We start from the raw sequence: 26,983 nt of genomic DNA on the forward strand, positions 1-26,983 counted from the left end.
GGAGATTTAGTGGAACAATCACAGTTGCAAAAAAATAAGACAATAGGGGTACTGTGTATTCATGGGTGTACTGTTACTTATCCTACTGCTGTTATAAGTGTCTCTATACTTGGGAAATTAATACAAATAACTGCTGTAGTGGTACCTAGGCTGCCCTTTCCCTTGGTTATAGGAAGAAACTTTCCAGAGTTTCACACACTAATACAGTCTAAACTTACTGCTAAACAAGGAGAGTCAGAGGTTGAAGCAGGGGATAGGAGTCTACATGACGTTTTCCCTTTTATTCACCTTGATTTGTATGCATCCAGTCCCAAAAGGGGTAAATATAGAAAAGAGCGCAGGAAGAGTAAATACAGATTTAACAAAGCCCTTAATGAAGTTTTGTTAAATGAGCAGGGAAAACGTAGTAATAAAGGCGTGGCCACTCAGTGCACAGAATCTGAAGTAGATCAGGGAAGTGAAATTACTAAAAATGTTCACTGTGAACTAGACATTATTAGCAGTAGCTTTGGGCGAGAACAAGCTAATGAACCCTTGCTACACCATGCAAGGAGCAGGGTAGTAGAGGTTAATGGAGCACCTGTAGAAGGTCAAACAAAAAGTGTATACCCGTATTTTATGGTTAATAATGACCTTCTGTACGAGTAATATCAGAGGAAGGTCAAGAGATAGAACAACTAGTTGTGCCTTCCTCTCATACTAGGAAGGTGTTAGACTTTGCACATTCACACCTTTTGGGTAGACATCTGGGGGTAGAGAAAACTCAGGAAAGGGTCCTGAGGAGGTTCTATTGGCCAGGGGTTTACAAAGAAGTAAAGAGATATTGTTCTTCCTGCCCAGAATGCCAACTGTCATCCTCAAAACCCAAGTTAAGGGCTCCACTTATACCCCCCCCCCCAATTATTGATGTACCATTTGATTGGGATGGACTTGGTAGGCCCATTAGAGAAATCAGCTTGTGGTCACCAATATGTTCTTGTTATTGTAGATTATGCAACTCGATACCCTGAGGCCATTCCACTACGTAAGGCTAATGCTAAAAATATAGCAAACGAATTGGTACAAGTATTTTCACGGGTTGGGATCCCAAAGGAGATTTTAACTGACCAAGGTACTCCTTTCGTTTCCCGTCTCATGAATGAGTTGTGCCAGTTATTTAAAATAAAGGCTTTGAAAACCTCAGTATATCACCCACAGACAGATGGGCTAGTAGAGAGGTTTAACCGCACAGTTAAGGGGATGTTAAGGAAAGTTGTTAGTAGAGATGGGAAGGATTGGGATCAACTGCTTCCTTACTTATTGTTTGCAGTCCGTGAAATTCCCCAAAGCTCAACTGGTTTTTCTCCTTTTGAACTTTTGTATGGTCGACATACAAGAGGTATGTTGGACATACTAAAGGAAACTTGGGAGGAACAGGGAGTACCAGGTACTAATGTGGTGCAGCATATAGAGAAAATGCAGGAGCGAATGGCTCATGTTTTCCCCCTGGTTCGCCAATATATGGAAAAAGCTCAGGATACTCAAAGATTTTATTATAATAAGAGTGCTACTGTAAGGGAATTTAAACAGGGTGACAGGGCAATGGTTTTGGTTCCTACAGCTGAGAGTAAGCTTTTGGCTCATTGGCAGGGACCTTATGAAATTATAGAAAAAGTAAGCCCTGTGAATTATAAAGTTAGTCAGCCTGACCGACGTAGGAAAGAGCAAATATTCCACATAAATCTTCTTAAGCCATGGAGGGATAGAGAAGCATTACTAGCCCAGTTAGATAATACCAGGGCTGAGCCTCAAGTCTCAGAACAAGTAGTGACTATTTCACCAGAGCTAACACCTGAACAAGTAAAGGAAGTTAAGGAAATGGTGGAGAGGAATAAGGATGTTTTCTCGCCTATGCCAGGCAGAACATCAGATGTGGATGTTATTGCAGTGGTATAAACCACTATTTGAAGTATAGAATATTTTTACTTTTGGGTCCTACTAGGTGAATTGGGGATATCAAGCTTTGAGACTAGAGCGGTCAACACTGGGCACTATATTTGCACAGCTTTGGAGTGCTACACACTTTTTTACTATTCTATTTTTAATTTATGAAAGTATGCTCACAGTGGGGATAATTGATTTTGTTGTTTTGGTTTATTGTATACATTATTGTGCTCTGTGATATAGCAAAATGGGATGAGCTATACATTAGATGTTTTATACACTTAGTTGCGTTGTATTCATTTTTGGCCATTCATATTATAAGCATATTTCTGTTCTCTGGCTTAGACACATAAACACCTGCTATCTTTATTAGATCCTAAATAACACAGTAAGAAAAAATATCAACATAGATTTAACACCTCTGTGTTATTGTTACATGATTCTGTTTCCTCAAACCGGCTTTCCCAACCTTAGTATGTATTGCTACGGTTGCTAAGCAACTATTAAGATAGCCAGATGCGCCTAATAGTGCTGATATAGCCACTTCCGGTTTGGCGCTTTTACATGTAGGGTTTTGCCAGCATTCCCTTATATCTTTGTGACATGGATGCTAGATACAATATGTGTCACATAAGGGATTGACCATATCACTATATTCTAAGCCCAAATACGCTATTCAGTATTTTCGACAAAAAACGGAAGTGATGACACTTCCGGCTTCTTCCACTGACGAATAAGGGGTATGTGAGCATCAGGTTAACGTTACTCTGATGCATTTAATATACATTACATGAATGTTATGACCATCACTTTATTAATACATACACGTTTTTGATTTAGAAGTTGGTATGTAAGTGTTTGATATAACACACCTCCCTGAAGGGACCAGATATTAAGTTTAATATACCGGATATGATGATCACTTCCGGTTTTCTGAATCGCACGGCGTGCGTTCCACACACACACACACACACTTCACAGCACAGTATGAGACACAGGTGTGATTTGTAAGTATTGAAATTTGTTGATTGATCACAGTATTTATTTCTGTATTTTGTCACTATTGTTTAATCTGAGGAAGGGGTCAAACTGAACCTCGAAACGTCATAATACGTTACCTTTTGGTTTAACCCATTAATAAGAAGACCTGTGAGTGCTTTCTTTTATTTCAACTATATATATATATATATATATATATATATATATATATATATATATATATATATATAAATATGTGTGTGTGTGTGTGTGTGTATATATATATAAATGAATGTGTGTGTATATATGTGTGTGTGTGTGTATATATATATATATATATATATATATATATATATATATATATATATATATACACACACAGTGGATATAAAAAGTCTACACACCCCTGTTAAAATGGCAGGTTTCTGGGATGTTATAAAATGAGACAAAGATAAATCATTTCAGAACTTTTTCCACCTTTAATGTGACCTATAAACTGTACAACTCAATTGAAAAAAAAACTGAAATCTTTTAGGTGAAGGGAAGTAAAAATAAAAAAAAAAACATGGTTGCATAAACTAATACTTTGTTGAAGCAACTTTTGATTTTATTACAGCACTCATTCTTTTTGGGTATGAGTCTATCAGCATGGCACATCTTGACTTGGCAAGATTTGCCCACTCTTCTTTGCAAAAACACTCCAAATCTGTCAGATTGCGAGGGCATCTTCTGATCACAGCCCTCTTCAGATCACCCCACAGATTTTCGATTAGATTCAGGTCTGGGCTCTGGCTGGGCCATTCCAAAACTTTAATCTTCTTCTGGTGAAGCCATTCCTTTGTTTATTTGGATGTATGCTTTGGGTTGTTGTCATGCTGAAAGATGAAGTTCCTCTTCATGTTCAGATTTCTAGCAGAAGCCAGAAGGTTTTGTGCCAATATTGTCTGGTATTTGGAACTGTTCATAATTCCCTCTACCTTGAATAAGGCCCCAGTTCCAGCTGAAGAAAAACAGCCCCAAAGCATGATGCTGCCATCACCATGTTTCACTGTGGGTATGGTGTTCTTTTGGTGATATGCAGTGTTGTTTTTGCGCCAAACATATCTTTTGGAATTATTGCCAAAAAGTTCAACCTTGGTTTCATCAGACCATAACACCTTTTCTCACATGCTTTTAAGACTTCAGGTGTGTTTTTGCTAAATTTAGCTAGGCTTGGATGTTTTTCTTCTTAAGAAAAGGCTTCCATCTTGCCTTCTATCCCAAAGCCCAAACATATGAAGAATACGGGAGATTGTTGTCACATGTACCACACAGCCAGTACTTGCCAGAAATTCCTGCAGCTCCTTTAATGTTGTTGTAGGCTTCTTGGTAGCCTCCCAGACCAGTTTTCTTCTTGTCTTTTCATCCATTTTGGAGGGACATCCAGTTCTTGGTAATGTCATTGTTGTGCCATATGTTCTCCACTTGATGATGACTGTCTTCACTGTGTTCCATGGTATATCTAATGCCTTGGAAATTCTTTTGTACCCTTCTCCTGACGGATACCTTTTAACAATGAGATCCCTCTGATGCTTTAGAAGCTTTCTGCGGACCATGGCATTTGTGTAGGACGTGACTAAGAAAATGTCAGGCAAGACCTACTAGAACAGCTGTACTTTATTTGGGGTTAATCAGAGGCACTTTAAATTATGGCAGGTGTGTGATGACTCTTTTTTTATCATGGTTTTGAATGTGATTGCTTTATTCTGAATACAGCTACATCCCCAGTTATAAGAGGGTGTGTTATAACACCTTCCCTCCACCTTAAATATTTAAGTTTGTTTTTCAATTGAGTTGTGTAGTTTATAGGTCACATTAAAGGTGGAAAAAGTTCTGAAATGATTTATCTTTGTATAATTTTTTTACATCACAGAAACCTGACATTTTAACAGGGGTGTGTAGACTTTTTATATCCACTGTGTGTGTGTATATGTGTGTGTGTGTATATATATATATATATATATATATATATATATATATATATATATTTTTAGATTAAAGGAGGGGCACCAGCGTTAAATAACTATAACACTTTATTTTATTCTATGGTGTTGTCTGTATTAGTCACCGTCGTGTATATGCGTGCTGCCTATGATACAGTGTACCCTTGTCACTGTTGTAAATGTACGATAGAAAAGAGATAATCAAAGGGCGCACAGCTAAACACTATTGGTATATTGATAAAGATAATGTCAATATATTTTTAGTTAATTTTCATAGGTGCTGGAAATGTATGTCCATCAGATATATTTGAAGAAAGGTTTTTCTCTGTTGGTATTTCAACAATTCTTTGTCTAAGGTAAGTTAAATGTGCTTACCAGAGGTTACCTCAATCCTATGAGGTAAGATGTCAGCTCACTGAGGTTTATAGATGGTTCTTGGACTCTTGTCAAGTTGGTATTCTGTGATCCTTTATGAAGAGATCTTGTGCCAAATGGAAATCCTGAACTCTGTTGTATGCCTTTAATGGTAATCCTGGACTCTCTTGGGTAGATGTATTTGCCTGGTATCGTTTGTTGAAAAATAATGGAGATTCTTGGACTCTCTCTTTTCTTTTGGTGGTGAGGATCTTTGCTTGTATCAGGTCGTCACAGGGATCTGCTCTCATCGAAGGTAATCAAGAAAACCTGGACTGTTGAGGAGGCATCTTCGTGGTATATCAATTCCTTTGATTGATATACCACTAAGATGCCTCCCCAACAGTCCAGGTTTTCTTGATTACCTTCGATGAGAGCAGATACCTGTGACGACCTGATACAAGCAAAGATTGTTAGCCAATTCAAAACATTTGCAGAGAATAAAAAAAAAAAATGAGTTATGGAGTTATAGAGTTAGGCTCCTTTTATTATAAGAATCTAAATAAGATGGAAAATAAATTTAACTTTTGTTGTTATAAAGGATTTTGAGCTTATTATTTTTAACGTTAAAATACTTAACCGCTTTTTTTGAAGAACAAAACAAAATACCTGCCTTTGTTTAGTGATCTTTTGCTTCTGTTCAGAACAAAGCACAGTGCATTGTTATTCGGTGCCTTATGTCCGTGGCCTCTGAGCTGAAGTCTTTTATCTTTTGCCGATTGTTTGATTTTCTGTTTATGAACCATACATGTATAAGCTGTTGTAGCTTTTTCAAATAAATCATCTTTATCTTGGTTAAAGGTACAGTGAAGTAAAATATTAAACATTCATAATTTAGACAGAGCATGAAATTTAAAAAAAAAACAATTTAGTTTATTTCTTTTATCTAATTTGCTTTGTTCTCTTAGAATGCTTTGTTGAAGAGTAGACGTAGATAGGCTGAAAGGAACTTAGGACCATGCACGTGTTTTTAGCAGTCTATGGCAGCAGAATTTTCAACATTGTGTAACATTGGCAGCAATGTTTGCAACTATGTCTATAGCAGATGGCTAATGACACATGAACGGTCCTGTGCTCACCTTAGATTACTATTTAACAAAGTATATCTATAGAACAAGGCAAATTTGATAATAGAAGTTAATTTTGAAAGTTGTTTAAAATGCCATGCTCTGTCCAATTCATTTAATTACTTTTGACTTTACTGTCTGTATTCTCATTGTATGTGCGCAGCCATATGAGAGAAATTCTGTCAATTAAAGTTGACTTCTTTTTTGTTGAGAGCGAAAAATTTAGGAGGTGAAAGGAAGAACGGTAAAATGATAGTTAATAGTTGACAATTGTTAATTTTTGTTCAGGAAATTATCATATAGAAATATATTTGCATACTGTGCTTCTAATTACCAACTAGAATGTTTTAAGACCAATTGGGATACTGTGCAAAAAAAAAACCCACAACAGCACCACAGATTTGCGTAGTGTGCTACAGCTGCATCACACGTTGTCATACTGTGCTTTAAATTAAACTAGTGTGCAGCTAATTCACATACTCTGAATCTAATGAGCATATTGTTACTAATCAGAATATTGTGAGGTATATTAGCATACTGTGCTGCAATAGATAAGTATAGTTTGTTATGTTGGCAAACTGTGTCACTAAATAGCCTATTAAAATATCTTAGCATACTAATGCAATAATTAGCTGTTGTGATACAATAAAATATGGGACCCTAATTAACGTACATGGCTGCTCAAAGATACAATCTATATATATGACTGAAAGGGGTTAGTGAAATTCATAGCCACATTTATTTTTCTTTATACGTAACCCAAAGATGGAAATGTACCAGTCCTGTTTTTATTATCTTATTATCATCATCAGTTATTTGAATGGTGTTTGCCAGCATATTTTGCAGCTAAACCCAAAATGATATTAAAAAAGTGTATTTATATGGAGGACTTTAACATACAAAGGGTTTTTGCTGTATTGGTCCCACAGAGAATGTTCCTTTATAGATTGAGATACCTTTTTAGTGGACCAATAAATCAAGGGTTTGTATTCCATAAGCTTTTAAGACCTCACAGGTCTCTTATTCATATGTAGATTTGGAGGACTTTGGGTCATTATACGAATAAGTAAATATTCCCAGCTCTACACCTATGAAATTCTGAGATGCAATAAATATTCTATTGATGTATCATTCTTGAAAGGAAAAGCAACAGACTATACCAACTTCTACAGTAGCATTTAAAGGGACAGTCAACACCAGAATTTTTGTTGTTTAAAAAGATAGATAATCCCTTTATTACCCATTCCCCAGTTTTGCAAAACCAGCAGTTATATTAATACACTTTTTACTTCTGTGACTAACTTATATCTAAGCCTCTTCTGACCGCCCCTAATCACATGACTTAGTTATTATCTATTGACTTGCATTTTAGCCAATTAGTCCAGTGTATGCCACTAGCCACGGGCGTGATCACCATGCTATCTATATGGCCTACATGAGCTTGCTCTCCCCTGCTGTGAGAAGTAAATAAAAAAGAGGCGGCCTTCAAGGGCTTAGAAATTATCATATGTGCCTTCCTAGGTTTGCTTTCAACTAGAATATCAAGAGAACAAAGCAAAATTGTTGATAAAAGTAAATTGGAAAGTTGTTTAAAACTACATACCCTATTTGAAAAATTAAAGGGTTTTTTGGAATTGACTGTCCCTTTAAAGGGACATTCCGGTGAAATTTTAAATGCACATAGATGAATTACGTCTTTGAATAGAAACATACTTGTAATATACATGTATTGGCAAACACGCTTCTTGTAAAAGTTATCACTGTTTTAGTATTAACATTTTTCTCAGCATGTGCATGTGAAGAATAGCTAGATATTCTCAGTGCGCCAGCATTATAAATACTGCAGCTGCTCTAAGCGCCAATAAGGCTTGTAATCATGTCACCAGATGCTACAAGCACCTTAGGCTCTCTGAACAAGTGCTGTGTTTAAAATTCTGGTGCACGGTGCATACTTAAATACACTTTAGAAACAGCTAAAGCTTTCTCTTACTTGGTGTATTCAGTCCACGGATTCATCCTTACTTGTGGGATATTCTCAATCCCTACAGGAAGTGGCAAAGAGAGCACACAGCAAAGCTGTCCATATAGCTCCCCTCAGGCTCCGCCCCCCCAGTCATTCTCTTTGCCGCTCTAACAAGTAGCATCTCCACGGGAGGGTAAAGAGTTTGTGGTGTTAGATTTGTAGTTTTTATTTCTTCAATCAAGAGTTTGTTATTTTAAAATAGTGCCGGTTTGTACTATTTACTCTGAGGCAGAAAGTGATGAAGATTTCTGCTGAGAGGAAAAAGATTTTAGCATGTTGTAACTAAAATCCATTGCTGTTCCCACACAGGACTGTTGAGTACCGGAGAACTTCAGTTGGGGGGAACAGTTTGCAGGCTTAACTGCTTAAGGTATGCTCGGTCATTTATTTCTAACAAGACCTGGTAATGCTAGAAGACTGACAGAAATCCCCATGAGGGAAGGTAAGCCATTTTCTGAAACGTAGTATAGAAGGATGGCTTCAGTTAAAGGCTTAAATACTGGTAGACACTGTGATGGGCTAAATCGATTATTTTATTGATGGATTATTAGATTTATTAAGTGTTTTGAAACGTTGTAAACACTTTTCTCCAACATAGGTGTGTCCGGTCCACGGCGTCATCCTTACTTGTGGGATATTCTCTTCCCCAACAGGAAATGGCAAAGAGCCCAGCAAAGCTGGTCACATGATCCCTCCTAGGCTCCGCCTACCCCAGTCATTCTCTTTGCCGTTGTACAGGCAACATCTCCACGGAGATGGCTTAGAGTTTTTTAGTGTTTAACTGTAGTTTTTATTATTCAATCAAGAGTTTGTTATTTTGAAATAGTGCTGGTATGTACTATTTACTCAGAAACAGAAAAGAGATGAAGATTTCTGTTTGTATGAGGAAAATGATTTTAGCAACCGTCACTAAAATCCATGGCTGTTCCACACAGGACTGTTGAGAGCAATTAACTTCAGTTGGGGGAACAGTGTGCAGTCTCTTGCTGCTTGAGGTATGACACATTCTAACAAGACGATGTAATGCTGGAAGCTGTCATTTTCCCTATGGGATCCGGTAAGCCATGTTTATTACGATCGTAAATAAGGGCTTCACAAGGGCTTATTAAAACTGTAGACTTTTTCTGGGCTAAATCGATTCATTATTAACACATATTTAGCCTTGAGGAATCATTTTATCTGGGTATTTTGATATAATAATATCGGCAGGCACTGTTTTAGACACCTTATTCTTTAGGGGCTTTCCCAAAGCATAAGCAGAGCCTCATTTTCGCGCCGGTGTGGCGCACTTGTTTTTGAGAGGCATGGCATGCAGTCGCATGTGAGAGGAGCTCTGATACTTAGAAAAGACTTTCTGAAGGCGTCATTTGGTATCGTATTCCCCTTTGGGCTTGGTTGGGTCTCAGCAAAGCTGATACCAGGGACTGTAAAGGGGTTAAAGTTCAAAACGGCTCCGGTTCCGTTATTTTAAGGGTTAAAGCTTCCAAATTTGGTGTGCAATACTTTTAAGGCTTTAAGACACTGTGGTGAAAATTTGGTGAATTTTGAACAATTCCTTCATGTTTTTTCGCAATTGCAGTAATAAAGTGTGTTCAGTTTAAAATTTAAAGTGACAGTAACGGTTTTATTTTAAAACGTTTTTTGTACTTTGTTATCAAGTTTATGCCTGTTTAACATGTCTGAACTACCAGATAGACTGTGTTCTGAATGTGGGGAAGCCAGAATTCCTATTCATTTAAATAAATGTGATTTATGTGATAATGATAATGATGCCCAAGATGATTCCTCAAGTGAGGGGAGTAAGCATGGTACTGCATCATTCCCTCCTTCGTCTACACGAGTCTTGCCCACTCAGGAGGCCCCTAGTACATCTAGCGCGCCAATACTCCTTACTATGCAACAATTAACGGCTGTAATGGATAATTCTGTCAAAAACATTTTAGCCAAAATGAACACTTATCAGCGTAAGCGCGGCTGCTCTGTTTTAGATACTGAAGAGCATGACGACGCTGATAATAATATTTCTGAAGGGCCCCTAACCCAGTCTGATGGGGCCAGGGAGTTTTTGTCTGAGGGAGAAATTACTGATTCAGGGAACATTTCTCAACAGGCTGAACCTGATGTGATTGCATTTAAATTTAAGTTGGAACATCTCCGCATTCTGCTTAAGGAGGTACTATCCACTCTGGATGATTGTGACAAGTTGGTCATCCCAGAGAAACTTTGTAAAATGGACAAGTTCCTAGAGGTGCCGGGGCTCCCAGAAGCTTTTCCTATACCCAAGCGGGTGGCGGACATTGTTAATAAAGAATGGGAAAGGCCCGGTATTCCTTTCGTCCCTCCCCCCATATTTAAAAAATTGTTTCCTATGGTCGACCCCAGAAAGGACTTATGGCAGACAGTCCCCAAGGTCGAGGGAGCGGTTTCCACTTTAAACAAACGCACCACTATACCCATAGAGGATAGTTGTGCTTTCAAAGATCCTATGGATAAAAAATTAGAAGGTTTGCTTAAAAAGATGTTTGTTCAGCAAGGTTACCTTCTACAACCAATTTCATGCATTGTCCCTGTCGCTACAGCCGCATGTTTCTGGTTCGATGATCTGATAAGAGCGGTCGATAGTGATTCTCCTCCTTTGGAGGAGATTATGGACAGAATCAATGCTCTCAAATTGGCTAATTCTTTCACCCTAGACGCCACTTTGCAATTGGCTAGGTTAGCGGCTAAGAATTCTGGGTTTGCTATTGTGGCGCGCAGAGCGCTTTGGTTGAAATCTTGGTCGGCTGATGCGTCTTCCAAGAACAAGCTACTTAACATTCCTTTCAAGGGGAAAACGCTGTTTGGCCCTGACTTGAAAGAGATTATCTCTGATATCACTGGGGGTAAGGGCCACGCCCTTCCTCAGGATCGGCCTTTCAAGGCAAAAAATAAACCTAATTTTCGTCCCTTTCGTAGAAACGGACCAGCCCAAGGTGCTACGTCCTCTAAGCAAGAGGGTAATACTTCTCAAGCCAAGCCAGCTTGGAGACCAATGCAAGGCTGGAACAAGGGAAAGCAGGCCAAGAAACCTGCCACTGCTACCAAGACAGCATGAAATGTTGGCCCCCGATCCGGGACCGGATCTGGTGGGGGGCAGACTCTCTCTCTTCGCTCAGGCTTGGGCAAGAGATGTTCTGGATCCTTGGGCGCTAGAAATAGTCTACCAAGGTTATCTTCTGGAATTCAAGGGACTTCCCCCAAGGGGGAGGTTCCACAGGTCTCAGTTGTCTTCAGACCACATAAAAAGACAGGCATTCTTACATTGTGTAGAAGACCTGTTAAAAATGGGAGTGATTCATCCTGTTCCATTAAGAGAACAAGGGATGGGGTTCTACTCCAATCTGTTCATAGTTCCCAAAAAAGAGGGAACGTTCAGACCAATCTTAGATCTCAAGATCTTAAACAAGTTTCTCTAGGTTCCATCGTTCAAGATGGAAACCATTCGAACTATTCTTCCTTCCATCCAGGAAGGTCAATTCATGACCACGGTGGATTTAAAGGATGCGTATCTACATATTCCTATCCACAAGGAACATCATCGGTTCCTGAGGTTCGCATTCCTGGACAAACATTACCAGTTCGTGGCGCTTCCTTTCGGATTAGCCACTGCTCCAAGGATTTTCACAAAGTTACTGGGGTCCCTTCTAGCTGTGCTAAGACCAAGGGGCATTGCTGTAGTACCTTACTTGGACGACATTCTGATTCAAGCGTCGTCCCTTCCTCAAGCTTCAGGACTCTTGTCGGATACTTCATTCCGTTCCTCTTCCTTCCATAGCTCAGTGCATGGAAGTGATCGGGTTGATGGTAGCGGCAATGGACATAGTTCCTTTTGCGCGCATTCATCTAAGACCATTACAACTGTGCATGCTCAGTCAGTGGAATGGGGACTATACAGACTTGTCTCCGAAGATACAAGTAAATCAGAGGACCAGGGACTCACTCCGTTGGTGGCTGTCCCTGGACAACCTGTCACAAGGGATGACATTCCGCAGACCAGAGTGGGTCATTGTCACGACCGACGCCAGTCTGATGGGCTGGGGCGCGGTCTGGGGATCCCTGAAAGCTCAGGGTCTTTGGTCTCGGGAAGAATCTCTTCTACCGATAAATATTCTGGAACTGAGAGCGATATTCAATGCTCTCAAGGCTTGGCCTCAGCTAGCGAGGGCCAAGTTCATACGGTTTCAATCAGACAACATGACAACTGTTGCGTACATCAACCATCAGGGGGGAACAAGGAGTTCCCTAGCGATGGAAGAAGTGACCAAAATCATTCTATGGGCGGAGTCTCACTCCTGCCACCTGTCTGCTATCCACATCCCAGGAGTGGAAAATTGGGAAGCGGATTTTCTGAGTCGTCAGACATTGCATCCGGGGGAGTGGGAACTCCATCCGGAAATCTTTGCCCAAGTCACTCAGCTGTGGGGCATTCCAGACATGGATCTGATGGCCTCTCGTCAGAACTTCAAAGTTCCTTGCTACGGGTCCAGATCCAGGGATCCCAAGGCGGCTCTAGTGGATGCACTAGTAGCACCTTGGACCTTCAAACTAGCTTATATGTTCCCGCCGTTTCCTCTCATCCCCAGGCTGGTAGCCAGGATCAATCAGGAGAGGGCGTCGGTGATCTTGATAGCTCCTGCGTGGCCACGCAGGACTTGGTATGCAGATCTGGTGAATATGTCATCGGCTCCACCTTGGAAGCTACCTTTGAGACGAGACCTTCTTGTTCAGGGTCCGTTCGAACATCCGAATCTGGTTTCACTCCAGCTGACTGCTTGGAGATTGAACGCTTGATTTTATCGAAGCGAGGGTTCTCAGATTCTGTTATTGATACTCTTGTTCAGGCCAGAAAGCCTGTAACTAGAAAGATTTACCACAAAATTTGGAAAAAATATATCTGTTGGTGTGAATCTAAAGGATTCTCTTGGGACAAGGTTAAGATTCCTAGGATTCTATCCTTCCTTCAAGAAGGATTGGAAAAAGGATTATCTGCAAGTTCCCTGAAGGGACAGATTTCTGCCTTGTCGGTGTTACTTCACAAAAAACTGGCTGCTGTGCCAGATGTTCAAGCCTTTGTTCAGGCTCTGGTTAGAATTAAGCCTGTTTACAAACCTTTGACTCCTCCTTGGAGTCTCAATTTAGTTCTTTCAGTTCTTCAGGGGGTTCCGTTTGAACCCTTGCATTCCGTTGATATTAAGTTATTATCTTGGAAGGTTTTGTTTTTAGTTGCAATTTCTTCTGCTAGAAGAGTTTCAGAATTATCTGCTCTGCAGTGTTCTCCTCCTTATCTGGTGTTCCATGCAGATAAGGTGGTTTTACGTACTAAACCTGGTTTTCTTCCAAAAGTTGTTTCTAACAAAAACATTAACCAGGAGATTATCGTACCTTCTCTGTGTCCGAAACCAGTTTCAAAGAAGGAACGTTTGTTGCACAATTTGGATGTTGTTCGCGCTCTAAAATTCTATTTAGATGCTACAAAGGATTTTAGACAAACATCTTCCTTGTTTGTTGTTTATTCTGGTAAAAGGAGAGGTCAAAAAGCAACTTCTACCTCTCTCTCTTTTTGGATTAAAAGCATCATCAGATTGGCTTACGAGACTGCCGGACGGCAGCCTCCCGAAAGAATCACAGCTCATTCCACTAGGGCTGTGGCTTCCACATGGGCCTTCAAGAACGAGGCTTCTGTTGATCAGATATGTAGGGCAGCGACTTGGTCTTCACTGCACACTTTTACCAAATTTTACAAGTTTGATACTTTTGCTTCTTCTGAGGCTATTTTTGGGAGAAAGGTTTTGCAAGCCGTGGTGCCTTCCATTTAGGTGACCTGATTGCTCCCTCCCTTCATCCGTGTCCTAAAGCTTTGGTATTGGTTCCCACAAGTAAGGATGACGCCGTGGACCGGACACACCTATGTTGGAGAAAACAGAATTTATGTTTACCTGATAAATTACTTTCTCCAACGGTGTGTCCGGTCCACGGCCCGCCCTGGTTTTTTTAATCAGGTCTGATAATTTATTTTCTTTAACTACAGTCACCACGGTACCATATGGTTTCTCCTATGCAAATATTCCTCCTTAACGTCGGTCGAATGACTGGGGTAGGCGGAGCCTAGGAGGGATCATGTGACCAGCTTTGCTGGGCTCTTTGCCATTTCCTGTTGGGGAAGAGAATATCCCACAAGTAAGGATGACGCCGTGGACCGGACACACCGTTGGAGAAAGTAATTTATCAGGTAAACATAAATTCTGTTTTTGGGGTTTTCATTTCGCCTGGCATATTATCAGACGCCTAGTCTGACTCAGAAAGGCCCCATAACTCTGGACTGAAGAGGGAGGGGGTCTCATTTTCGCGCCTCAATTGCGCAGTTGATTTTCAAGACAGCTCATGCAGCTTCATGTGTAGAGTCCTGAGAGTGCAGGAGGACATCAAGGAGGCTTATATTTCTGCTACAAATAACCCTCCTAAGGGAAGGTAGGGCCGCAGCAAAGACTGTGGCACCGTGCTGTAGTGTGTTAAACCGGTTGTTTACTGCAATTTGCTCCGGTTTGGTCAATAAGGGGTTAATTGATTTGAAAATTTGTGTGCAATCATTTCAAAGCATTAGGATCATGTGGTGAAAATTTCATAAAGATCGGATGTTTTTTGGTAATTTGGAAAAAAAGTGTGTGCTTTTTATTATTTAAAGACACGTTTTTTCAAAAAGTGATTTTTTCTGTATTGTAGTGCTGTATAACTCTGTCAAACATGTCTGAGACTTCAGATAGACCTTGTTCTTTATGTTTAAAAGCCATGGTACCCCCATTGCATTTATGTGTCAAGTGTGCTAAAACATCTAAGCATTTTAAAGACCATCCAGTGACAATTAAAATTGTAGCCCAAGATGATTCTTTAACAGAGGGTAATGAGGATAGGCCTTCTTCCTCTCCCCATGTGTCGACACCAGTTACGCCCGCACAAGCGATGCCTAGTACCTCTAGCGCATTGGCCCCTATTACTTTACAACAATTAGCAGCAGTAATGGATAATTCTCTTGCAGCATTTTTATCTAAACTGCCAGTTTTTCCAAGAAAGCGTGATAGCTCAGTTTTAAATACAGAGGATGAGCAATCAGACGCTGTGGATAATTTATCTGTAGTACCCTCACAAAACTCAGAAATAGCAGTGAGGGAAGGTCTGTCTGAGGGAGAAATTTCAGATACAGGAAAAGTTTCTCAGCGGGCAGATTCAGATTCCTTAGCGTTTAAATTTAAGCTGGAACACCTCCGCATACTGCTTAACGAAGTTTTAGCTACGCTAGATGATTGTGACCCCATGGTGGTCCCAGAAAAATTGTGTAAGATGGACAGGTTTTTAGAGGTCCCTGTTTACACTGAGGCATTTCCGATCCCAAAGAGGGTGGCGGATATTGTGACTAGGGAATGGGAGAGACCAGGTGTACCCTTTGTTACCCCCCCTATCTTTAAGAAAATGTTCCCCATAAACGACCCCAGGCGGGACGAGTGGCAGACGGTCCCTAAGGTAGAGGGGGCTGTTTCAACACTTGCTAAGCGTACAACTATACCAATAGAGGACAGTTGTGCTTTCAAAGATCCTATGGATAAAAAATTGGAAGGATTGCTGAAGAAAATTTTTTTTCAGCAAGGTTTTATACTTCAACCAATTGCCTGCATAATTCCTGTAACTACTGCAGCGGCTTTTTGGTTTGAGGCCCTGGAGGAGTCGCTCCAGAGGGAGACTTCATACGATGAGGTCATGGATAGAATTCATGCTCTAAAGCTGGCTAATTCTTTTATCACTGATGCCGCTTTCCAGTTAGCTAAACTAGCGGCGAAAAACTCAGGTTTTGCCATCATGGCGCGAAGAGTGCTTTGGCTCAAATCATGGTCTGCGGATGTGTCGTCCAAAACAAAACTGCTAAATATTCCCTTCAAGGGGAAGACCCTTTTCGGCCCAGAGCTGAAAGAAATTATTTCAGATATCACGGTCATGCCCTTCCACAAGATAGGCCGTTTAAGGCCAAAAACAAGGCTAATTTTCGCTCCTTTCGCAACTTCAGGAGCGGACCTGCTGCTACCTCTGCTGTCGCAAAGCAAGATAACGCTTCTCAGCCCAAAGCAACCTGAAAACCCTTGCAGGGCTGGAATAAGGGTAAACAAGCCAAGAAGCCTGCTCCTGCTACCAAGACAGCATGGAGGGGTAGCCCCCGATCCAGGACCGGATCTAGTAGGGGGCAGACTTTGTCTCTTTGCTCAGGCTTGGGCAAGAGACGTTCTGGATCCCTGGACATTAGAAATAGTTGCTCAGGGGTACCTTCTAGAATTCAAGGATTCTCCCCCAAGGGGAAGGTTCCACAGTTCTCGTTTGTCTTCAGACCAAACAAAGAAACAGGCGTTCTTACGCTGTGTAGAAGATCTCCTAAAGATGGGAGTAATACTCCCAGTTCCAATTGCAGAACAAGGACTGGGCTTTTACTCAAACCTGTTCGTAGTTCCCAAAAAAGAGGGAACTTTCAGGCCAATCCTGGATCTAAAGATTCTAAACAAATTCCTCAGAGTTCCGTCTTTCAAGATGGAAACCATTCGGACAATCTTGCCGATGATCCAGGAAGGTCAATATATGACTACCGTGGATTTAAAGGATGCGTACCTACATATTCCTATCCACAAAGATCACCATCAGTTCCTAAGGTTCGCCTTTCTGGACAAACATTACCAGTTCGTGGCCCTTCCTTTCGGGTTGGCCACCGCTCCCAGAATTTTCACAAAGGTGCTAGGGTCCCTTCTGGCGGTGCTAAGACCGCGGGGCATTGCAGTGGCACCTTACCTAGACGACATATTAATACAGGCGTCTTTCCACAGAGCCAGGGCTCATACGGACATTGTTCTGGCCTTTCTAAGGTCTCACGGGTGGAAGGTGAACGTAGAAAAGAGTTCTCTGTCCCCGCTTACAAGGGTTCCCTTCCTGGGAACACTAATAGACTCGGTAGAAATTAAAATCTTTCTGGCAGAGGTCAGGAAGTCCAAACTGTTGTATACCTGCCGAGTTCTTCATTCTATTCCTCTTCCATCTGTGGCTCAGTTCATGGAGGTAATTGGTTTAATGATGGCGGCAATGGACGTAGTCCCTTTTGCCCGAATTCATCTCAAACCACTGCAACTGTGCATGCTCAAGCAGTGGAATGGGGATTACGCAGATTTATCTCCTCAAATACAAATGGACCAGAAAACCAGAGACTCTCTTCTCTGGTGGTTGTCTCAAGATCACCTGTCTCAGGGAATGAGTTTCCGCAGACCGGAGTGGATCATTGTCACGACCGATGCCAGTCTGTTAGGCTGGGGTGCGGTCTGGAACTCCCTGAAGGCTCAGGGTCTATGGTCTCGGGAAGAATCTCTTCTCCCGATAAACATTTTGGAGCTGAGAGCGATATTCAACACGCTCCAAGCATGGCCTCAACTAGCGGAGTCCAAATTCATCAGATTTCAGTCGGACAACATCACGACTGTAGCGTACATCAGTCATCAGGGAGGAACAAGGAGTTCCCTGGCGATGAAGGAAGTAACCAAGATCATCAAATGGGCAGAGGATCACTCCTTCCATCTATCTGCAATTCACATCCCAGGAGTAGACAACTGGGAAGCGGATTATCTGAGTCGTCAGACTTTCCATCCGAGGGAGTGGGAACTCCACCCGGAGGTCTTTGCTCAGCTAACCCAGCTATGGGGCATTCCAGAATTGGATCTGATGGCGTCCCGTCAGAACACCAAACTTCCCCTTTATGGATCCGGATCCAGGGATCCCAAGGCAGCATTGATAGATGCTTTAATAGCGCCTTGGTCATTCAGTCAGGACTTGGTATGCAGACCTAGTGGACATGTCATCGGTCCCACCATGGAAACTGCCATCGAGGCAGGATCTTCTAATTCAAGGTCCTTTCAAGCATCCAAATCTAGTTTCTCTGCAATTGACTGCTTGGAGATTGAACGCTTAATCCTAGCTAAGCGTGGTTTTTCTGAATCAGTTATAGACACTCTGATACAGGCCAGAAAGCCTGTCACCAGGAAAATTTACCATAAGATATGGCTCAAATATCTTGGTTGGTGTGAATCCAAGGGTTACTCGTGGAGTAAGGTGAGGATTCCAAGGATACTGGCTTTTCTCCAAGAAGGATTGGAGAAAGGTCTGTCAGCTAGTTCCTTAAAAGGACAGATATCTGCTCTGTCTATTCTGTTACATAAGCGCCTGGCAGCTATACCAGACGTTCAGGTGTTTGCACAGGCCCTAGTTAGAATCAAGCCTGTTTACAAGCCTGTGGCTCCTCCTTGGAGTCTAAATTTAGTTCTTTCAGTTCTTCAAGGGGTTCCGTTTGAACCTTTACATTCCATAGATATTAAGTTATCTTGGAAAGTTTTGTTTTTAGTAGCCATTTCTTCTGCTTGAAGAGTTTCTGAATTGTCTGCTTTGCAGTGTGATTCACCCTATCTGGTGTTACATGCAGATAAGGTTGTTTTGTGTACCAAACCTGTTTTTTTTCCAAAAGTGGTTTCTAATAAGAATATTAACCAGGAAATTATTGTTCCTTCTCTGTGTCCTAATCCAGTTTCTAGGAAGGAACGACTTTTACACAATCTTGACGTGGTTCGTGCTTTAAAGTTCTATTTAAAAGCGACTAAAGATTTCTCCAACATAGGTGTGTCCGGTCCACGGCGTCATCCTTACTTGTGGGATATTCTCTTCCCCAACAGGAAATGGCAAAGAGCCCAGCAAAGCTGGTCACATGATCCCTCCTAGGCTCCGCCTACCCCAGTCATTCTCTTTGCCGTTGTACAGGCAACATCTCCACGGAGATGGCTTAGAGTTTTTTAGTGTTTAACTGTAGTTTTTCATTATTCAATCAAGAGTTTGTTATTTTCAAATAGTGCTGGTACGTACTATTTACTCAGAAACAGAAAAGAGATGAAGAATTCTGTTTGTATGAGGAAAATGATTTTAGCAACCGTAACTAAAATCCATGGCTGTTCCACACAGGACTGTTGAGAGCAATTAACTTCAGTTGGGGGAACAGTGTGCAGTCTCTTACTGCTTGAGGTATGACACATTCTAACAAGACGATGTAATGCTGGAAGCTGTCATTTTCCCTATGGGATCCGGTAAGCCATGTTTATTACGATTGTAAATAAGGGCTTCACAAGGGCTTATTTAAACTGTAGACTTTTTCTGGGCTAAATCGATTGATTATTAACACATATTTAGCCTTGAGGAATCATTTTATATGGGTATTTTGATATAATAATATCGGCAGGCACTGTTTTAGACACCTTATTCTTTAGGGGCTTTCCCAAAGCATAGGCAGAGTCTCATTTTCGCGCCGGTGTTGCGCACTTGTTTTTGAGAGGCAGGGCATGCAGTCGCATGTGAGAGGAGCTCTGATACTTATAAAAGACTTCTGAAGGCGTCATTTGGTATCGTATTCCCCTTTGGGTTTGGTTGGGTCTCAGCAAAGCAGATACCAGGGACTGTAAAGGGGTTTAAAGCTTAAAACGGCTCCGGTTCCGTTATTTTAAGGGTTAAAGCTTCCAAAATTGGTGTGCAATATTTTCAAAGCTTTAAGACGCTGTGGTGAAAATTTGGTGAATTTTGAACAATTCCTTCATGTTTTTTCGCAATTGCAGTAATAAAGTGTGTTCAGTTTAAAATTTAAAGTGACAGTAACGGTTTTATTTTAAAACGTTTTTTGTACTTTCTGTTCAAGTTTATGCCTGTTTAACATGTCTGAACTACCAGATAGACTGTGTTCTGAATGTGGGGAAGCCAGAATTCCTATTCATTTAAATAAATGTGATTTATGTGATAATGACAATGATGCCCAAGATGATTCCTCAAGTGAGGGGAGTAAGCATGGTACTGCATCATTCCCTCCTTCGTCTACACGAGTCTTGCCCACTCAGGAGGCCCCTAGTACATCTAGCGCGCCAATACTCCTTACTATGCAACAATTAACGGCTGTAATGGATAATTCTGTCAAAAACATTTTAGCCAAAATGAACCCTTGTCAGCGTAAGCGTGGCTGCTCTGTTTTAGTTACTGAAGAGCATGACGACGCTGATATTAATATCTCTGAAGGGCCCCTAACCCAATCTGAGGGGGCCAGGGAGGTTTTGTCTGAGGGAGAAATTACTGATTTAGGGAACATTTCTCAGCAGGCTGAATCTGATGTGATTACATTTAAATTTAAATTGGAACATCTCCGCATTTTGCTTAAGGAGGTATTATCCACTCTGGATGATTGTGAAAATTTAGTCATCCCAGAGAAACTATGTAAAATGGACAAGTTCCTAGAGGTGCCGGGGCTCCCAGAAGCTTTTCCTATACCCAAGCGGGTGGCGGACATTGTTAATAAAGAATGGGAAAGGCCCGGTATTCCTTTCGTCCCTCCCCCCATATTTAAAAAATTGTTTCCTATGGTCGACCCCAGAAAGGACTTATGGCAGTCAGTCCCCAAGGTCGAGGGAGCGGTTTCTACTTTAAACAAACGCACCACTATTCCCATAGAGGATAGTTGTGCTTTCAAAGATCCTATGGATAAAAAATTAGAAGGTTTGCTTAAAAAGATGTTTGTTCAGCAGGGTTACCTTCTACAACCCATTTCATGCATTGTCCCTGTCACTACTGCCGCATATTTCTGGTTTGATGAACTGCTTAAGGTGCTCGATAGTGACTCTCCTCCTTATGAGGAGATTATGGACAGAATCAATGCTCTCAAATTGGCTAATTCTTTCACTCTAGACGCCTCTTTGCAATTGGCTAAGTTAGCGGCTAAGAACTCTGGGTTTGCTATTGTGGCGCGCAGAGCGCTTTGGTTGAAATCTTGGTCGGCTGATGCGTCTTCCAAGAACAAGCTACTAAACATTCCTTTCAAGGGGAAAACGTTGTTTGGTCCTGACTTGAAAGAGATTATCTCTGATATCACTGGGGGTAAGGGCCACGCCCTTCCTCAGGATCGGCCTTTCAAGGCAAAAAATAGACCTAATTTTCGTCCCTTTCGTAAAAACGGACCAGCCCAAGGTGCTACGTCCTCTAAGCAAGAGGGTAATACTTCTCAGGCCAAGCCAGCTTGGAGACCAATGCAAGGCTGGAACAAGGGAAAGCAGGCCAAGAAACCTGCCACTGCTACCAAGACAGCATGAAATATTGGCCCCCGTTCCGGGACCGGATCTGGTGGGGGGCAGACTCTCTCTCTTCGCTCAGGCTTGGGCAAGAGATGTTCTGGATCCTTGGGCGCTAGAAATAGTCTCCCAGGGTTATCTTCTGGAATTCAAGGGACTTCCCCCAAGGGGGAGGTTCCACAGGTCGCAGTTGTCTTCAGACCACATAAAAAGACAGGCGTTCTTACATTGTGTAGAAGACCTGTTAAAAATGGGAGTGATTCATCCTGTTCCATTAAGAGAACAGGGGATGGGGTTCTACTCCAATCTGTTCATAGTTCCCAAAAAAGAGGGAACGTTCAGACCAATCCTAGATCTCAAGATCTTAAACAAATTTCTCAAGGTCCCATCGTTCAAGATGGAAACCATTCGAACTATCCTTCCTTCCATCCAGGAAGGTCAATTCATGACCACGGTGGATTTAAAGGATGCGTATCTACATATTCCTATCCACAAGGAACATCATCGGTTCCTAAGGTTTGCATTCCTGGACAAACATTACCAGTTCGTGGCGCTTCCTTTCGGATTAGCCACTGCTCCAAGGATTTTCACAAAGGTACTAGGGTCCCTTCTAGCGGTGCTAAGACCAAGGGGCATTGCAGTAGTACCTTACCTGGACGACATTCTGATTCAAGCGTCGTCCCTTCCTCAAGCAAAGGCTCACACGGACATTGTCCTGGCCTTTCTCAGATCTCACGGCTGGAAAGTGAACGTGGAAAAGAGTTCTCTATCCCCGTCAACAAGGGTTCCCTTCTTGGGAACAATTATAGACTCCTTAGAAATGAGGATCTTTCTAACAGAGGCCAGAAAAACAAAGCTTCTGGACTCTTGTCGGATACTTCATTCCGTTCCTCTTCCTTCCATAGCTCAGTGCATGGAAGTGATCGGGTTGATGGTGGCGGCGATGGACATAGTTCCTTTTGCGCGCATTCATCTAAGACCATTACAACTGTGCATGCTCAGTCAGTGGAATGGGGACTATACAGACTTGTCTCCGAAGATACAAGTAAATCAGAAGACCAGAGACTCACTCCGTTGGTGGCTGTCCCTGGACAATCTGTCTCAAGGGATGATGTTCCACAGACCAGAGTGGGTCATTGTCACGACCGACGCCAGTCTGATAGGCTGGGGCGCGGTCTGGGGATCCCTGAAAGCTCAGGGTCTTTGGTCTCGGGAAGAATCTCTTCTACCGATAAATATTCTGGAACTGAGAGCGATATTCAATGCTCTCCAGGCCTGGCCCCAGCTTGCGAGGACCAGGTTCATACGGTTTCAATCAGACAACATGACGACTGTTGCGTACATCAACCATCAGGGGGGAACAAGGAGTTCCCTAGCGATGGAAGAAGTAACCAAAATAATTCTTTGGGCGGAGTCTCACTCCTGCCACCTGTCTGCTATCCACATCCCAGGAGTGGAAAATTGGGAAGCGGATTTTCTGAGTCGGCAGACATTGCATCCGGGGGAGTGGGAACTCCATCCGGAAATCTTTGCCCAAGTCACTCACCTGTGGGGCATTCCAGACATGGATCTGATGGCCTCTCGTCAGAACTTCAAAGTTCCTTGCTACGGGGCCAGATCCAGGGATCCCAAGGCGGCTCTAGTGGATGCACTAGTAGCACCTTGGACCTTCAAACTAGCTTATGTATTCCCGCCATTTCCTCTCATCCCCAGGCTGATAGCCAGGATCAAGCAGGAGAGGGCGTCGGTGATCTTGATAGCTCCTGCGTGGCCACGCAGGACTTGGTATGCAGATCTGGTGAATATGTCATCGGCTCCACCTTGGAAGCTACCTTTGAGACGAGACCTTCTTGTTCAGGGTCCGTTCGAACATCCGAATCTGGTTTCACTCCAGCTGACTGCTTGGAGATTGAACGCTTGATTTTATCGAAGCGAGGATTCTCAGATTCTGTTATCAATACTCTTGTTCAGGCCAGAAAGCCTGTGACTAGAAAGATTTACCACAAAATTTGGAAAAAATATATCTGTTGGTGTGAATCTAAAGGATTCCCTTGGGACAAGGTTAAGATTCCTAGGATTCTATCCTTCCTTCAAGAAGGATTGGAAAAAGGATTATCTGCAAGTTCCCTGAAGGGACAGATTTCTGCCTTGTCGGTATTACTTCACAAAAAGCTGGCAGCTGTGCCAGATGTTCAAGCCTTTGTTCAGGCTCTGGTTAGAATCAAGCCTGTTTACAAACCTTTGACTCCTCCTTGGAGTCTCAATTTAGTTCTTTCAGTTCTTCAGGGGGTTCCGTTTGAACCCTTACATTCCGTTGATATTAAGTTATTATCTTGGAAAGTTTTGTTTTTAGTTGCGATTTCTTCTGCTAGAAGAGTCTCAGAATTATCTGCTCTGCAGTGTTCTCCTCCTTATCTGGTGTTCCATGCAGATAAGGTGGTTTTACGTACTAAACCTGGTTTTCTTCCAAAAGTTGTTTCTAACAAAAACATTAACCAGGAGATTATCGTACCTTCTCTGTGTCCAAAACCAGTTTCAAAGAAGGAACGTTTGTTGCACAATTTGGATGTTGTTCGCGCTCTAAAATTCTATTTAGATGCTACAAAGGATTTTAGACAAACATCTTCCTTGTTTGTTGTTTATTCAGGTAAAAGGAGAGGTCAAAAAGCAACTTCTACCTCTCTCTCTTTTTGGATTAAAAGCATCATCAGATTGGCTTACGAGACTGCCGGAAGGCAGCCTCCCGAAAGAATCACAGCTCATTCCACTAGGGCTGTGGCTTCCACATGGGCCTTCAAGAACGAGGCTTCTGTTGATCAGATATGTAGGGCAGCGACTTGGTCTTCACTGCACACTTTTACCAAATTTTACAAGTTTGATACTTTTGCTTCTTCTGAGGCTATTTTTGGGAGAAAGGTTTTGCAAGCCGTGGTGCCTTCCATTTAGGTGACCTGATTTGCTCCCTCCCTTCATCCGTGTCCTAAAGCTTTGGTATTGGTTCCCACAAGTAAGGATGACGCCGTGGACCGGACACACCTATGTTGGAGAAAACAGAATTTATGTTTACCTGATAAATTTCTTTCTCCAACGGTGTGTCCGGTCCACGGCCCGCCCTGGTTTTTTTAATCAGGTCTGATATTTTATTTTCTTTAACTACAGTCACCACGGTACCATATGGTTTCTCCTATGCAAATATTCCTCCTTAACGTCGGTCGAATGACTGGGGTAGGCGGAGCCTAGGAGGGATCATGTGACCAGCTTTGCTGGGCTCTTTGCCATTTCCTGTTGGGGAAGAGAATATCCCACAAGTAAGGATGACGCCGTGGACCGGACACACCGTTGGAGAAAGAAATTTATCAGGTAAACATAAATTCTGTTTTCAGACAAACATCATCATTATTTGTCGTCTACTCTGGTAAGAGGAGAGGTCAGAAAGCGACTGCTACCTCTCTTTCCTTTTGGCTGAAAAGCATCATCAGATTGGCTTATGAGACTGCTGGACAGCAGCCTCCCGAACGAATTACAGCTCATTCCACCAGAGCTGTGGCTTCCACATGGGCTTTTAAGAATGAGGCTTCTGTTGAACAGATTTGTAAGGCAGCGACTTGGTCTTCACTGCATACATTCGCCGAATTTTACAAATTCGATACTTTTGCTTCTTCGGAGGCTATTTTTGGGAGAAAGGTTTTGCAAGCAGTGGTGCCTTCCGTTTAGGTTACCTGACTTGTTCCCTCCCTTCATCTGTGTCCTATTGCTTTGGTATTGGTATCCCACAAGTAAGGATGAATCCGTGGACTGAATACACCAAGTAACAGAAAACAGAATTTATGCTTACCTGATAAATTTCTTTCTCTTACGGTGTATTCAGTCCACGGCCCGCCCTGACATTTAAGTCAGGTTCATATTTAATTTAAAATAACTACAGTCACCACTGCACCCTATGGTTCTCCTTTTTCTCCTAACCGTCGTTCGAATTACTGGGGGGGGGGCGGAGCCTGAGGGGAGCTATATGGACAGCTTTGCTGTGTGCTCTCTTTGCCACTTTCTGTAGGGATTGAGAATATCCCACAAGTAAGGATGAATCCGTGGACTGAATACACCGTAAGAGAAAGAAATTTATCAGGTAAGCATAAATTCTGTTTTTATTAGAAGCATTTTTGCTAATACATGTTTATTACAAAAATGCTTTTATTCAAAACTGAAATAAATCCACTTGGATTCTGATTTTGGCTGGACTGTCCCTTTAATCTAGCTCAAAATAAATCCAGAAAGTAGAAATGCGCTCACAATAGGGACACTTTCCTCCTTTTATCTCCTCTAATCCCTGCTGTGACCCTGCAAACCTCTCTTATTTAAAATGAGGATAAAAAAATAAAATCATTTAAATTAATACAATAGTATCAGTTGTGCTAATGGTTATTGGTTGATAGGTACCTCCTGCTAATGGTTATTGGTTGATAGGTACCTTCTGCTAATGGTTATTGGTTGATAGGTACCTTCTGCCAATGGTTATTGGTTGATAGGTACCTTCTGCCAATGGTTATTGGTTGATAGGTACCTCCTGCTAATGGTTATTGGTTGATAGGTACCTCCTGCTAATGGTTATTGGTTGATAGGTACCTTCTGTTAATGGTTATTGGTTGATAGGTACCTCCTGCTAATGGTTATTGGTTGATAGGTACCTCCTGCCAGGGCCGCCACTAGAAATTTAAATTTTGTTTTTCATTTAAATTAATACAATAGTAATCAGATGTGCTAATAGTTATTGGTTGATAGGTATTTCCTGCTAATGGTTATTGGTTGATAGGTACTTCCTGCTAATGGTTATTGGTTGATAGGTACCTCCTGCTAATGGTTATTGGTTGATAGGTTCATCTCCTGATTATTGGTTGATAGGTACCTTCTGTTAATGGTTATTGGTTGATAGGTACCTCCTGCTAATGGTTATTGGTTGATAGGTACCTCCTGCCAGGGCCGCCACTAGAAATTTAAATTTTGTTTTTCATTTAAATTAATACAATAGTATCAGATGTGCTAATAGTTATTGGTTGATAGGTATTTCCTGCTAATGGTTATTGGTTGATAGGTACTTCCTGCTAATGGTTATTGGTTGATAGGTACCTCCTGCTAATGGTTATTGGTTGATAGATACTTCCTGCTAATGGTTATTGGTTGATAGCTACCTCCTGCTAATGGTTATTGGTTGATCGGTACCTCCTGCTAATGGTTATTGGTTGATCGGTACCTCCTGCTAATGGTTATTGGTTGATAGGTATTTCCTGCTAATGGTTATTGGTTGATAGGTACTTTGTTTCTTTTGCATTAGTAGGAAGTACTTTTAAGTCAATATGTATCAGCACATCTGACACTGCTATGTTAGATTTAAATCAGTTTTTT

The 26,983-nt window shown here is 41.8% G+C and overlaps 1 protein-coding gene across 5 annotated transcripts in view; it reads left to right on the top strand.

The window, feature by feature from the left end:
- WDFY3 (WD repeat and FYVE domain containing 3) overlaps positions 1-26,983 on the top strand; it is an 840,855-nt gene that overhangs the window by 535,111 nt on the left and 278,761 nt on the right. The window lies entirely within an intron of this gene.

This window comes from Bombina bombina, chromosome 2 (assembly GCF_027579735.1).
Source record: "Bombina bombina isolate aBomBom1 chromosome 2, aBomBom1.pri, whole genome shotgun sequence".
NCBI classification, from domain to species: domain Eukaryota; kingdom Metazoa; phylum Chordata; class Amphibia; order Anura; family Bombinatoridae; genus Bombina; species Bombina bombina.